Raw genomic sequence first — 15907 nt, 5'->3', positions numbered from 1 at the left:
TAAGGTCCCAGGTAACTCTGATTTCTCCCACAGACTTTGTCCAGCAAGTGGACGACTTTGTTATAAAATGTTATTTTCTTGTCAGCATCATGTATCCTTAGTCTAAAATTATTAAGCGTCTGGGCAGCTACCCAATAGGATTAAATTCCCTACTGAAAGATACTGAATCAAAATCAGCTGGGTAAATAAAAAGAAAATCTATTTACCAAACCACAGGAGAACTAGCCACTGGGGTGTGCAAGGTGCTGGAACATTGTCCCCTTTAAGGGGTAATTGATCCTAATAGGATTTTTAAAAAAAACAAGCAAGTGTGTATCTTTTCTCTCTGTGAGTGCACACTCGCCCTCCAGCCACACTGAAGCTGCACTCATATTGTGAGTGGGTGAGGGTAAGGGAGGTCTCTGAATACAGGCCTAATCTTACCAGAATCTGCAGTGATCTATAATTATGTTGAATGAGATAAAGTTTAACCAGACTGCAAAAGACACAATTTCAGCATGTTTGTCTTCATAAACATGTGTTGTTTAAAGCAATCATTTTCTTAGCATTTTGACTGTTCTCCTACCAAGGACTGCTGATTTCCCTTGTAGTCTTTTCACACCCTTTAAGAGCCTTGAATAGGATACATCATTCTATATATGGCTCAGGAACCATCTGTTGGACAGCCCTGTAATAATGTGAAATAGACAGGCATGCTCCTGCAACATTTAGCAGTAGGTTATGAATGTCACCTGCATGCTTAACTGTAGTACAGGGCAGCAAAACAAAGATGTTTATAGGAAACGCCTATAAAGATGATATTGTCTAAACAGGCTTATAAGACAAGGCTCCTGACTGTTCACAGCTGTGCCAGCTCCTTCTTTTTCCTAGCCCCTCTGTGGTGGAACCAGCTAGGACTGCTCCGTCTCTCACTGCCTTCTGCCGCCTCTTCAAGACCCCCCTGTTTAGACTGCACTTGTGGATGTCTTGATCCACCCCTCCTACTATGCACTGGACTTGCCTTACCTAAGCTTAACATTACTGGATCTTCAGCTAATGCACTATCCTTGCACTATTGCACTACTATTATGTCATTGTAGATATAACTTGTTGTAATCCTAACTTGCTGCATATATTGTATTTTAGTAGTATTATTTGCACTAACTGTAAACTGTACTGTAAATAAATAAATAAATAAATAAATAAATAATAATAATAATAATACATGCAAACCCAATAGCCAGCTGACATCACACCTCTTCACATTTTACAAAGATATTTTTTTCAGTATGGTTGGGATCCAGTTATCAAACTCACTTTTTTTAAGTATTAGCATAGTTATAATATAATACATATCTGGTAAAATAATAATTGTTGTATGCTAAACAATAACACACCTGCATCTCAAACACCATATTGTAGCAAGCTCATATAAAAAGTGTGTTCATGTGACATGTAAGATTTGACCTCCACTGGTTTTCATGTCATGCATTAGCTGTAAACCTTTTTTTTAAATATAATACATTACCACATTTAGTTACCTGACTGAAAAAGGAACCATTACAGTTACTGAAAAATGTAATCAGATTACAGTAAGGTGTTACTTCCCAACACTGGTCACAGTAGTACATTGTTTAGGGAACAATTAAAATCAAGTGGGAAAGTGGTAACATTTCTAAAACCTTTAGGAAGAAAGGTTCCACAATGGCTAACGGTGATCAGCGTTCCTGAGAATATAATCAGAATAAGCAACGTCTGAACTATTCACACTCGATTCAATTTTAACCTCCAGCAAGACTCTAATCGATCCTCCTTTCAGCGACCTGCTGCTTGCCTGTCGTTGAAGTTCGTGTCAAATGCCCAGCTTAACCAAACACAGGAAGTGCCATTATTCAGCAGCGCTTGTCCAAACTCTGGACACAAAACCTGTTAACCCAAATATCCATAATGCATTTAAAAAAAGAAAATCTTTCCAACGGGAATCATATCAGGATGTCAATAGTGAATTAGCATCGGGCACCTAGGAACAATTTTCTGTGAGTTTCTCTGGGAGTTACTAGAGCCTCTAGACAAAGGGCCTTGAAGCGGCTGTAAATTAGATATAGGAGTCTCGGCTGGACTGCAGTCTTTGAGTCATGAGTGTGGGGATTAAGAAGGTGCCAAACCCCTTTAAAGGTAAGCAGGTTTCTCATGTGTGTTCTGGCTCAGGAAAGCTGTCTCTTTCATTATAGAAATCGAGTTGCTACACCTTTAAATGAGCTCTTCTGCCAGCACTGACAGTCAGCTCCTTGCTCTTTGTGGAGGATCTTTACCCATCTTGCGCTGAAAGGGCCCCCACCACTGATATATGCTCTCCTGACTACTGAGAGGCAACCTGTTCCAGTTCCTGTGAGGTTACCAAAGACATAAATCAGAAACAGAATCGGAGTGACTCTATAACGATCTGCCCAAGTTCTAGAAATTAATAACATACTGCTAAGCTCAAAGCCATGTTTTCTCTCTCTTTTTCTTTCTTTTAAATTATTAAAAAAGGTTTGCATCAACACAGGGATAACACTTAATACATAAATACACCTGGCAGTGCTGTAATACTGTGGTGGAACATCTGTGTGGTAACTTGATGCATTTTCATAGACTGTAGATAAGTCTTCAAAACAAATAAAGAAAAATTTAAACAACAAATGTTATTTTTGGTTTAGCACATGGCAATTTCCTCTGACACTGGTGTTCTTTTTGTGAATTAACAGGTTGTTCTTTACTGTTTGTCCAATGACCGACATGTTTTCAATGTTCTTCATGCAACCTTGTTGAAAAGTTGACAGGAAGTGTTGCATAGCAAGCATGCATTTTCATGATATTTGTTAATACTTTCGGTTAAAGGAAATGTCAATTGTGTCTGCCTTTTTAACAGGAAGCAGAATCTTCTAGCTTATAGCATGTTCCTAATTGAAAGCATGTTAATAGGAGAAGCTACTGATTGGTTATTAACATGATATAATGAGTGTGGGCAATTTCACCCTTCAAGCACAATGTGACAGGGTGCCCATCCCCTTTTATGTATTATTATTATTATTATTATTATTATTATTATTATTATTATTATTATTATTATTATTATTATTATTATTATTATTATTATTATTATTATTGTGTTTATATGCGGCCGGATGAAAATCGCCCGTCTTTATTATTTATCATTTGAGACTGGCGAAAAAGCAGGTCTTATAATCATAGGCGGCTCATATAAAAGGCTTGGGGAGACCACTATGGCAGCTGGGATATCAAAATCAACACTGTAGTACAGATACAGGATTTAGTTGCATTTCAGTGTGTCATTGGAGGAGACAATGCTTGGCTGGTTTAACATCCATTCTTCCTGCCGATTTGAGCCCCATATAGATATTCGAAAGTTTACGGTAAGAGAGCAGATATTTTTTTTTGCAAAATTTTTTTTTTATGAAATACGTTGAATGAAATACCATAGTAAGTGTGTGTTTAGAAGCTTAATAGCCAGTATTAATAATTGATTTAAATTGGTGTGAAGTGATGGAAATTGTGTTTGAAATTGGTGTAGGTATGGTAGGACTGCAGAACAGGTTAACAGATTTAAAGGTTTTAAAAAACAGTGCAGCTTGTTATCCTTACTGTTTTTCTAATTTGCTTAAATAGGCAGAACATGTTTTAAAGTACAAGCTAGTGCTATGTTAAGCTTCATTTATTTGGCTGCCTTATGCTGGAAAAAACCAATGTCAAATATATATATGTAGCATCCCAGAGTGGTTTTGAGGTCTGTTTTGTGCTATAAATTATTATAGAGTACAAGTTCTCCAAAAGACGGAGGAGAATGAATCCAGTTTACAGCTTTTATTTGTGTCCGTCAGTCCGACTATTTTTCAAACTCAACACAATGAATACAACTTAGTATTCAGACTCACTAGTAACAGAGTAATAAAAAAAATGCAAGTCTTAATTATATACACTACCGGTCAAAAGTTTTAGAATACCTCAATTTTTCCAGTTTTTATTGAAATTTATGCAGTTTAATGTCTCAATGTACTCTGAAATTAAAGCATAGAACAAATAAACAATTGGAGATAAAAAAGAAATCATGGAATAGTTTTGTTTAACAAAATTTAATCAAAAATTTTGACTCATCAAAGTAGCCACCTTTTGCAGATATAACAGCCGAACACACTTGTGGCATTCTTTTTACAATAGAAATCAAATATTGTTCGGAAAGTTCTTCCCAACATTGTTGCAGAAGTTCCCACGAATGTGTTGCACTTGTAGGTTGCTTTGCTTTCACCCTTCTGTCCAGTTCATCCCAAACCAGCTTGATGGGGTTTAAGTCTGGAGACTGTGCTGGCCATTCCATGATTTGAAGCCTACCGTCTTGTTCTTTTCTTCTAAGGTAGTTCTGACATAGCCTGGAGGTATGTTTTGGGTCATTATCTTGCTGTAGGATGAACCCCTGACCAACTAGGCGTATACCAGAGGGTATTGTATGGCGCTGCAAAATGCTGTGGTAGCAGTTTTGGTTCAGGGTGCCACTCACTCTGTGCAAGTCGCCGACTCTGGATCCAACAAAAGAGCCCCAGACCATTACGCTTCCTCCTCCATGTTTGACAGTTGGTGTCACACACCGATGAACCATCCTTTCGCCTACTCGGCGTACAAAAACCCTGCGTGATGAACCGAAGATTTCAAATTTTGATTCATCGGTCCATAAGACCTTCTTCCAGTCTTCAGTAGTCCACTGGCGGTGCTTCATGGCCCAGGCAAGCCTCTTTTTCTTATTTTGCCATCTTAGCAATGGCTTTCTTACTGCCACTCGACCTGTCAAACCTGCAGCTCGAAGTCTTCTCTTTACAGTTGAAACTGAGACTTGCTTACTTCGACCAGTGTTAAGCTGTGCTTGAAGCTGTTGTCCTGTGAGCCGCCTATCACGCAAGCTGTTGACTCTCAGAAACTTGTCTTCTGATTCTTTTGTGGCTTTGGGTCTGCCAGACCTCTTCCTGTCAGAGTTTCCTCCAGTTTCCAAGTGCCTTTTGATGGTGTAGGAAACTGTACTCACTGACACCTTGGCTTTCTTTGCAATTTCTCTAAAGGAAAGACCTACACTTTTAAGGGTTATAATGGTCTGTCTGTGTTCCTTTATTAATTGCCTTTTTCTCGCCATTATGAGAGCAATATACTACTTCCTGCAGTACAATACTGTCCAAATAATGCTTAAGAGGGTGTAGTAACACAGTCTGTTCCAACACTGCTTTTATACAGACAGAGGGTTTGTAAGTAATCAACAAAAGTTGGGACACCTGTAGGAATTGTTAGCATCAACTTTCAAGGCTCAATTTACTTCCATTGCTGCAGAACAGCTGCAAGTTGTTAACCCATTACTTGTTCCCTGAAAAAGGCCTTTTTGTATAACTCTGAAATGTACATTATTTTTCAGTTTTTGGTAACCTAAACTTTTTTTTTTAACCTCTGGCAGTTTACCGCTTACCTTTGTACCATTTCAGGTTATTCACTGGACACGAACTGCTTAAATTTCAATAAAAACTGGAAAAATGGGGGTGTTCTAAAACTTTTGACTGGTAGTGTATACTGTATATATATAATGTGGGGAAAAGTGTGGAATAGCCTCCCCAAATGAAAGACTCATGTGCCGCCTATGCTTATAATGTGAAGTTGGCATGGAAGGGGTTAAATCCACATCCCTATAAACCTTGTGGGAATGTGGCTGGAGGTAATTGCTTGATTAATGGGTAATTAAGGCTCCAGCCACAGAATATAAAAGGACCCACTCCAGGCTCATAAAGAGAGTTTAGGAAGACGACAGAGACTAAGAGCGAGAGCGAATGCTATCCAATTTGTGAGATTCAAAGGTACTCGTTTTTTGTCAAATACCATTAGTGTTTGTTTTGTTTTGGCCAATGTGCCCTTTTCATTTGTGTGTTTTGTTTAAAGTGTTTGAATTATTTAATAAATATACTGCTGCGGCAAATTCAGCCCTGTATCTCCATTTGTTTGTGTACTGCTTCCTGGTCCCCACCCATGCTACACAAAGCCACCCTTGCCACATATGGTGTCAGGGTGGGATAACAGTGCCTCCAGGAGTCAGATATACTGCAGGTGCTTTATTTTTTGTTTTGGAGTTTTTTGAGAAAGTATTTATTTTTATTAAAAAAAAAAAAAATGGGGAAGAACAGCTGCAGAAGGCAGCCGCAGAAGGCAGCAGCAGCGACAGCCAAGATGGGACTGCCCCATCAGGTCCACTTCTGAGCGGGAGGAGCCACGCCCTCCTGCACCTTCATATGCCTAGAGGAAGACTACATGCAACTCCCACCTCCATCACCAGGGGGAGAAGTAGCGCTCCCGCCTGCTTGGCTGAAGGCTCCCCTCCCGCCGTTGCTTCCCGAGGGTCTGCTGCTGTCGTCGCCTACGGAGGGACCGCTCCTGCCATGTCCTGCAACGCCTAGGGCTGCCACGCCTGCAACGCCTAGGACTGCCACGCCTGCAACGCCTAGGACTGCCACGCCTGCAACGCCTAGGGCTGCTGAGCCTGCAACACCTAGGACTGCCACGCCTGCAACGCCTAGGGCTGCCACGCCTAGGGCTGCTGACCCTGCAATGGCCTAGGGCTGTTGAGTCTGTATCGCCTAGGACTGCCACGCCTGCAACGCCTAGGGCTGCTGAGCCTGCAACACCTAGGACTGCCACGCCTGCAACGCCTAGGGCTGCCACGCCTAGGGCTGCTGACCCTGCAATGGCCTAGGGCTGTTGAGTCTGTATCGCCTAGGACTGCCATGCCTGCAACGCCTAGGGCTGCTGAGCCTGCAACACCTAGGACTGCCACGCCTGCAACGCCTAGGGCTGCCACGCCTAGGGCTGCTGACCCTGCAATGGCCTAGGGCTGTTGAGTCTGTATCGCCTAGGACTGCCACACCTGCAACGCCTAGGGCTGCCACGCCTAGGGCTGCTGACCCTGCAATGGCCTAGGGCTGTTGAGTCTGTATCGCCTAGGACTGCCACGCCTGCAACGCCTAGGGCTGCTGAGCCTGCAACACCTAGGACTGCCACGCCTGCAACGCCTAGGGCTGCCACGCCTAGGGCTGCTGACCCTGCAACACCTAGGACTGCCACGCCTGCAACGCCTAGGGCTGCCACGCCTAGGGCTGCTGACCCTGCAACACCTAGGACTGCCACGCCTGCAACGCCTAGGGCTGCTGAGCCTCTTTGCTGCCCAATTTATTTTCTAAAATAGCAGACCTCTCAACCACATAAAGATTGCCACAGCTCACAGAAGAGGAACTGAACAATGTAAGCCAAGGACAGTAAAGTGGTTACAATATGTATTTCAACATGCAAAACAACTTCCATTTGAAAAGTATGGAGAATCTATTCTGAATTTGCTCAATACTTTATTATTTGGTAAATCTGTGTTGAGCTGCTTTCATCTGAGTTCAGGACCTGCTCTTCAGTTCTAGTTGGCTGTTACTTTACTAATATAAAGTGTCTTTATATCAGTAAGCACCAGCACCATCTGGTGTGTTGCAGTGTATTGCCAGCAAAACAAAACTTCATCAAACATTACAGATAACTAGCCCTTACTTCCCCAAAGACACTTTGACTGATCCAGGGTCGTTAGCCTGAAAAATGGGGGCATGTTTGTGGTGCCCAGGGGTCAGGGGGCAGATTCCCCTAGGGGTTAGGGGAAAACAGTGAAACTAATTTCTTTAAAAGCCTTGTTTTTAAACAACAAAATGTTGTGTATTTTCCATATTCAAATTGGATTCGTCATTTATTCTATTTATACCACAAGACTAATGTTTAATAATTATAAGATACAGAGTAGATTTCATTGTATTATGTGTTCATACAATTTAGAATATCAAAACAAAATCATATGCTCTGCTTCTTATGCAAGGCTATGAACGGTTTCCAGGTAGACTGTGAAATTGTTCTCTGTGTTGCTAGTGTGGCTGCTGGCTGTGAACGCACAAACACTGTGCGTCTAAATTAAACTGGCTTTAATTTCTGAAAGTAGGGAGATTCATGTCACTTACAGTCTGAACGAGTATAAACAATATTTTTATAAAGTAGCAGCATAGACAAAATAACTCAAAATAAAATAATAAGGTAGTAATGAATCTCAATTGCCATAAATAAAACATGAGAATAAAATAAATAAATAACGAAAATATGCACAAATTACATTATAATGATTGACTGCATATACACAGCTAAAATAAGAATCTCAGTCATGTTTTGTAACTTGGGTTATAAAATAAATCGCTTCTCAAAATATAAAGATATTCAAGGCCGTAGCCAGCCATGAAATGTGACCGAGGCACTCGCTGTGCTCATACACCCCAGTTTTTCTAACTGAAGAAAAAAGATATGAGGACATTGTTTTTCTGAATAAGATAGTTTTATAGAATTTTGAGTACCTGAGGTTCTTCATTTGCAGGACCTGTGTGGTTTTGTACAGTTCAGATAAGCAGCTTTTTACAATTCAAAATAAAAGGCAATAAGAAACATAGCAATGCCAGAATATTTGTTGTAGACACTATACTTAGTTTTAAAGACTAATCTATCAAACAAATCATTTTAACAGTGATGACATTCTCCAAATACCGAGAAGACAAGTACTTACATAAATAAAGTGTTGTGTGACATTAATTATAAAATCACATTCAACAATAAAATGAGCTTATTAATTAATTATACAGTCATGTTTATACAAAGATAGAAGTAATACTGATTAGTCCATGGACAACTTACTGCTATTAAAGAGCAAAAATATTCTGGCGTTGTTCAGTTCGCAAAATGAAGGAGGTTTTCTCTATCTCATCAGTAAGGTTCTTTTGAACGTCAAGAACTGCCAAGTGATTCAGTCGTTCTTGGCTCATACATAGTGGTTGGCAAGTATGTTTTAGTCTTGGTAGGCAGAAAACACACTACCATAATATTGAATACAAAAATAAAATACATATAGAATAATAATAATAATAATAATTTCATCTAGGGTTTCTGTGACATCATAAATTACAAGACCAAAGGTCGAGTAATTTATAAACTGTCACAGAAACCCGTGATGGAATTGTTTTCCTGTAACTCACTGAAGAGGCCCATAGTACTATTTTTTATAGTACATGAAGACGAGATTCAGCAGTACAGTTTGTTTTTTTTTAAACGTAGTATTTCAGTGCTGTACATACGTTTCTATGTCGTTATCCGTTTCTCCAGTTTCTCTGAGATATACAAATGTACCAGCTTTACATCTTTTTTTAACATATTCTCATTTTTTGATCATTAATGAATATTTCTGTACTATGGGTGTTGAGGAGTAATTGAAAACAAGACATGTTGTGTTTGACTTGAACGTGATGGTCTCAAGGAGTCAAATGGGTCAAAGTTCAAGTATATTTTCCTCTAGAGGAATGTAACAGGGGGAGACCTGTACTGACTCTTCTAATGTGTTCGAAATGCTGCAGGAAGAGGGCAGCAGCCCGTCAATATTCGCCTGTCAGTCATGGCAGTGACACGGAGAGGTGGGAGAGTGGGTGTGCGGGCTTTCCTTCTCTTTGAATGGCTGAGAGGCGGGTCTCAGTGGTGGACCGAGCGAGTCGGGGGAAGCCTTGGGAGGGCGGGGTCTACCCCCCCGGACTATTTATTTTCTTCTTTGTTTTGTCGAACAGTAATTGTCCGTGGTGCATGAATAATTTTTTTTTTTGAGACCGTGACCAACAGGAGGGGACTGCCTAGTGTTTGGAGTTTTCTTTTGTTCTTTTTTTTGGCACTCCCTTTTGAAATTTTTAATTTCTTTTGTATTTTTGTGTGGTTTGGTTTTAGTATTTTTTTACCCTGTTGAGAACAATAAAAATTGTTTTACCAGACGTCGCTCCATTGTGTGTGTGTGGGAACCCGGGGAACAAAGAAGCTGCATGGGAAACGGAATAACTATTTGGTTGCTAAGGTCCTTGCCTTACCGAAAACAAGGTGGCGTAGTCATCAGCTACATAGGTACACTAGCTAGGTTATCTCAGGTCACCCTACCCGTGACGCATAAGGAAGAGCTTACTTCCATCACTGTCTAAAACTCCTGCTGGATACTGCTTTACGTGATCAGCTGCAGACACATTTTTTGCCTTTTTAGAGACATCCATTTTCTTGTTTACAGTGTGTAGTATTTTAATTTCCTGCTTAGATTGCATATAGTGACATGACAATCAATGCACAGCACTGTGTGCATGGCGAATATTACACACAGGCACGTAGCAGAGCTGTACAGTTTCATTAATGTGATTTTTTTTTGTATGAAATACATATAATTATGAAATTATTTTTTTTTCTTGGGAATATTGTAAAAATTATGTTATTGGGCTAATTTCACAATTTCCGTGCAGCCCGTGAAATCGCGATTTTCATAGGGCCTTATGCATATCACAAGATGAAGGTCTCGATACCTGTGATGATACTGATAGGCAACTTGTATTATGCAGGATAATATCAAATGGTAATTTTAATTATCGACCATTTTGTTAAAAGGCAAATATGTTATTGAATAGGGGGAGTATGTTTTCATGCGCGATACAGTTATAGAGGGGAGGTACATAGGACCCTGTGGCAATGTGCCCCGCCCCTGTGTGCATTTGTGTGTTATGTGTTGTATGTAGCTTGTGTAAATGTTGGTGTATAGTCATTGGTACACGGGATATAAACGGGTCTGTGTTTCACGTGTATTTAAATTGTATATTTGTATTTAGGCACGGGATTGCACATCACTTCACATGCATTTAAAGTATTTAATATGTGAGCACGAGGTTGCACGTAATTAATTCACGTGCTGGGATTCAAGTGAATAATTAATTAGTAATTGAATCCCAGCACAACAGTATATATAGATGCACATTTCTTTCACTCGGGGTTGTGTGTTCGGTGAGTGGAGAACGGGATTGGAGACGGAGGTAATTGTGAAAAATAGAAGCTCACCATGTTTGTCTGTATAGTCCGTTTTGTTTGTCTCTTTATTTTGGCATGAAGTGCCGTGTCCTGTGTTTTGTTTGTACAACCTTTTTATTTTGCTGTCCTGTTTATTTATTAAATGCTGAGCGAGACCATTCGCTCAGCTCCACCAAACTCCACCTATCTGTCGTTTATTTCCTGGTTCCTGTTTCTGGTCTGACGCCACCCACTCCGGCCGTCTTTGTGACAGACCCTAAATAATGAGTAGTTTGTACCCTGTAAAATGAACTGATCTGTTAAACAAGAAGAGGACTGCATTTCCCAGAGTGCCTTGTGCATTCAAGAACCATTTGCTGAACTACAAAAAGAAAGCATCACAATTCATTGATACATGGTGAACTGTTACACCCCTACATGCTGAAATACATCTAGAAGTAGGGCAGCAGACAGGTAGGAATCACACAAACTCAAGAAAGCAGTTTAGTGCCCACTGTGTACTTTTATTTACAAAAACACAAACACCAAAAACAAACCACTTTACTTGCTCCCACAGCCCTCCTGCTCTGCCTGACTGAGGGTCAGGTAGCACGGCATATGAGCCTGTGGAGCCAATGTTCTGGAATGTGGTGCCAGCACCACCAATGTTTGAGCTCAAAAAATGTGTGTAGCTTTGGATATGTTTTTAAACTCCTCATAATGGTAGAATACGCGAGAAACAGAGTACCTGTCGTATAACATTTCACATCAGATTAGTTTAACAGGAAAATCGGCATTATTTCTTCTTCGTTAAAAGTGAAAGTTCTAAGCCCTATAATCACACAAACCTTTCACAAACCACCGCCTATCGCACAAAGTGATGAAACCAGAAAGGGTCAGATTTTGTCAGGGACCACGTTCCATATCCAATATTATGTTTGTATAAATACATGGATGAAGGCTATATTTTCATCGTGAGCCATTCTAAAAAAAGGCAAAAGTGATAATTCCTTGTGGAAGGGTGGTGGGTAGTTCACTGACACACAGGAGACACAGAGGTAATTGGGAACACCGCACAGGTGCCCAGTTTTATTATGGGTAGGTAATTTCTTTTCAGCCCGCAGAGGGCACTGTTGTCTGTGGTCTGCCTTACCAGCGATGGTACAGACAGAACCACAACTATACCAGAGGCGGTACAGAACCCAGGTGCTCAAACACAAGAAAAATCCAAAGGCGAAAGGAACAGGGAAAATAAAGCACAATAAACCAAACTACAAATAAAAGATGCTGTGCTCGGCAGCTTCACCCCAACCGTCGCTACCCGCACGGCCCGGGTCTCCGTCCTACACTCACGGCTCCCTCAGCCTGCTATACAAATGTTTATCGGGGCTGCCCAAGGTTTTCCCCGCTACCACTAATTCTTTTTCTTTTCTTTTTGTTGGGATTTCCGTCCCTGCAGTTTTGATCCTGGACCAGAGCTTCCGTTCGCTCAGTACGTCTCAGAGGGCAGACCTGAGGGAACAGCAGCATGTTATCTTATAGGGCCAGCAATCCCCCCAAGTTGCCTCCCACCGATGCAGAAGCCGCCACCCCCTACTGGATCTCGCCACTGCCAATCGACTGTCGCCTCCGAAGGACCTGAGACAGGAGAGCAGGGCAAAGAAAAGGGCCGTCAGGCACTGACACACAGGTAAGTAAACTACACCTTCCACCCAAGGTTCTGGTCACTTCCCTTCGACAGATCTCTACCCCGCGTTTCTCTCCTCACACGCCACGCTCCCTGGATCTCGCCCCGATTCCGTCTGCCGCCACCGGACCCAACCTGGAAGCTGGACTCCAAACCTAAAGGCAAGGTAGGTGAACCACTGGAGGCCTCAAGCACACTCTAACGGGGGTGCAGGGGGCCAGCCAGTACAGGTAAGCAATATAGACAAAACAATTAGCATGGAACTTGACGATTAATTGTCCTTTCCCATCTTCCAGAAATCGAGGAAAAAACGATTTGCCCCCTACCAAGGATCCACGGGGGGCCAAACGTCCTGGATTAAATACTGGGACCCCGAGCAGTTACACCCGTCCCTTGCTCCACCAAGGAGAACAAACAAAAACAAGTGTCCAAAAATAAATCACTATTTGTTGTAAATCAAAAAAAAAAAAAGTGTTTGTGAAATCCTTAAATGATAAAAATGATTGTCACCCACCAATGATAGCATACAGTAGCTACACAGAAAAAAGAACAAAACGCAACAAAACAAGTAAAAATAAATACAATCAATCACCCTATATTGTCCCGACACAACAAAAAGAAACCAGAAAAAAAACTCCAAACCCGTTCCTAAATATGGTCCCAGTACTAGTCCGTCCCCACAATAAAGTTCTTGTTGCCAAATGATTGTTTTCCCAAAGTATTCCAAACAATAAATCTTCCACAGTATATTTTCCCCCAGGCTGTGCGCTCTGCCTGCACACACTCCTCCTGGTTCTTCCTGTCTTCCGTGTTCCTGCTCTGCTCTCAAATCCAACCCCTTACATAGTCCTGCCTGGACCGCCATTGGCTGTGGCGCTAACCAGGTGGGACTTCCAGTTGCTGGGGAGAAAATACCCCACAGTCAGCCACAACACACATAAAACCAAGTGGGGGTTGAGAGGAGCAGATTCCAGAAAACAAATAAAAAATAACAGTACACAAAAACTCCTTTAAAATTCATCACTTGTGACATATGTCCTGCAATGTTACTGTAGATCATTACCGAAAATCGTCTGTTGACAGGCATACAGATTCACCGAAAAGAGAAAGGTGGAAATCCAGAGCAGTGTTGCGACTGCTTTACTTGCAAAGAAAAAAAAAACGGTGACTTTCATATTCCAAAAGTCCACTTATTAAATCTGACCTGACAGAGGCTTTGTTTGCGCAAATATCCCTTTTCAAAAACTGGACAACCAAAAGTTACGGAAAATTTTCAGACAGAGTGTAGAAAATGGCAGAGTGATTCCTTCATCAGCCCAGCTGAGATGTGAATACTTACCTAAAGTTTCTGAGTATCACAAGCAGGAGATTATGGAATTGGTAAAACAGTCTGGTTGCTTGTCAGTGGTCACACTGGCGAGTCGACTGATGCACAAGATCAGTATGGGTTACACATTGTATTTGTTTTGCAAGACCTAAATGGTGAACATGCACTTGACGTACTAGAACTGAAAGCTGTCCTTGCAGATACACTTTACCTACAGGCTGTTAATTACAACACCGTTTCACAAGCTATTGTAAAGTGCTTGAGTAACTTTAATGTTAATTTTGATGTAGGTGCATTCATCTGTATATTTGCTGTTTAAAAAAAATAATAATCTGTACACGTAATTTATAACATATTTCCGTGCACATTCCGCGAAATACGATACTTTAGCCGTGAATTATAAAGAAAATTTCCGCAATTTTCCCAGGGCCTTAGATATGTATTGTATTGTGACATGAATGCATTGTTACATCCCTACAACACTGATTTTGACGTGCACTACTCAATTGCAGTGGTTTACAATATAACACAATTCCAGAAATACTGTACTGAAGCTTTTTGAATAAGGGTCAAAACCAATTCAAGATCCTAGGAAACGGGACATTTTGCATGAAATGTTTAGTAAAATGCTATGGTGTTTAGAATTTGTATATCTGTATATCTGATAATCACCTGGTATTTGACATGCAAAATGTTTAACAGTACTATTAAATTAAGGGTTAGTTGATTGTTTAATTAATGTGTGAATTGAGAAGCAGGGAATGTGGCCAGGCTGTAGCCGATTGAATGATTCATTGTCATCAACCCCTGGCCACATGGTATAAAAGGCAGCAGTGTGGAGTAGTGGTCAGGGGGTCTGGACTCAGTGTGGAGTAGTGGTTAGGGCTCTGGACTCTTGACTGGAGGGTTGTGGGTTCAATCCCAGGTGGGGGACACTGCTGCTGTACCCTTGAGCAAGGTACTTTACCTAGATTGCTCCAGTAAAAAAAACCCAACTGTATAAATGGGTAATTGTATGTAAAAATAATGTGCTATCTTGTAACAATTGTAAGTCACCCTGGATAAGGGCGTCTGCTAATAAATAAATAATAATATTATTATTATTATACATGGTGAACATTCATTTGCCAATAAACCAGTGCTTTACAGTCTTATTATACATGGTGAACATTCATTTGCCAATAAACCAGTGCTTTACAGTCTTATTATACGTGGTGATGGAAGTGAAATTTGTAACCTTTTTGACCCAGCAGGATCTCTCCCTGCCCAATAAGGAGAACAGGCCTGCTGTGGAGCCCTCAAAACCAATAAGTGCTACATCTGTAAGGGGTTAAAACTGGAAGTTGACCCTTCAGATCCCATTTAGGTAAGCAGCAATCCAATGCTTCTAAAATAAGTGCTGCATTGTCCCAATTGCACTGACTCGGATTGAAGCTGACAGGCTTCTCTTCTCATTTTCCATTACTTCTCACTTTAATGGTTGCAAAATAAATAGTGTTGCGGGGTGAACTGCACAGAAACAAATCAGCTATTATGTATAACATACGAGACCAAGGGGCGACCCAAACACAGATTTGAAGCACATTTAGAGCATGATCTGCACTTCCAGTCACTAAGAGCTGTACTACTGCTCTCTTAGATTTCACTTAAATGTGAGAATTAGGCTTGTTATCCCTGTGCTGCACTGTATGGAGCAGAACACAGCTGAACTGTAATTAGGCTTGTTATCCCTGTGCTGCTCTGTATGGAGCAGAACACAGCTGAACTGTAATTAGGCTTGTTATCCCTGTGCTGCACTGTATGGAGCAGAACACAGCTGAACTGTAATTAGGCTTGTTATCCCTGTGCTGCACTGTATGGAGCAGAACACAGCTGAACTGTAATTAGGCTTGTTATCCCTGTGCTGCACTGTATGGAGCAGAACACAGCTGAACTGTGATTTCCTCCAATTTCACATAATCAGTGACACT

The sequence above is a fragment of the Acipenser ruthenus genome, chromosome 14 (genome assembly GCF_902713425.1).
Source record: "Acipenser ruthenus chromosome 14, fAciRut3.2 maternal haplotype, whole genome shotgun sequence".
In the NCBI taxonomy this organism is placed as follows: domain Eukaryota; kingdom Metazoa; phylum Chordata; class Actinopteri; order Acipenseriformes; family Acipenseridae; genus Acipenser; species Acipenser ruthenus.
Note: the sequence above shows the minus strand (reverse complement) of the source record.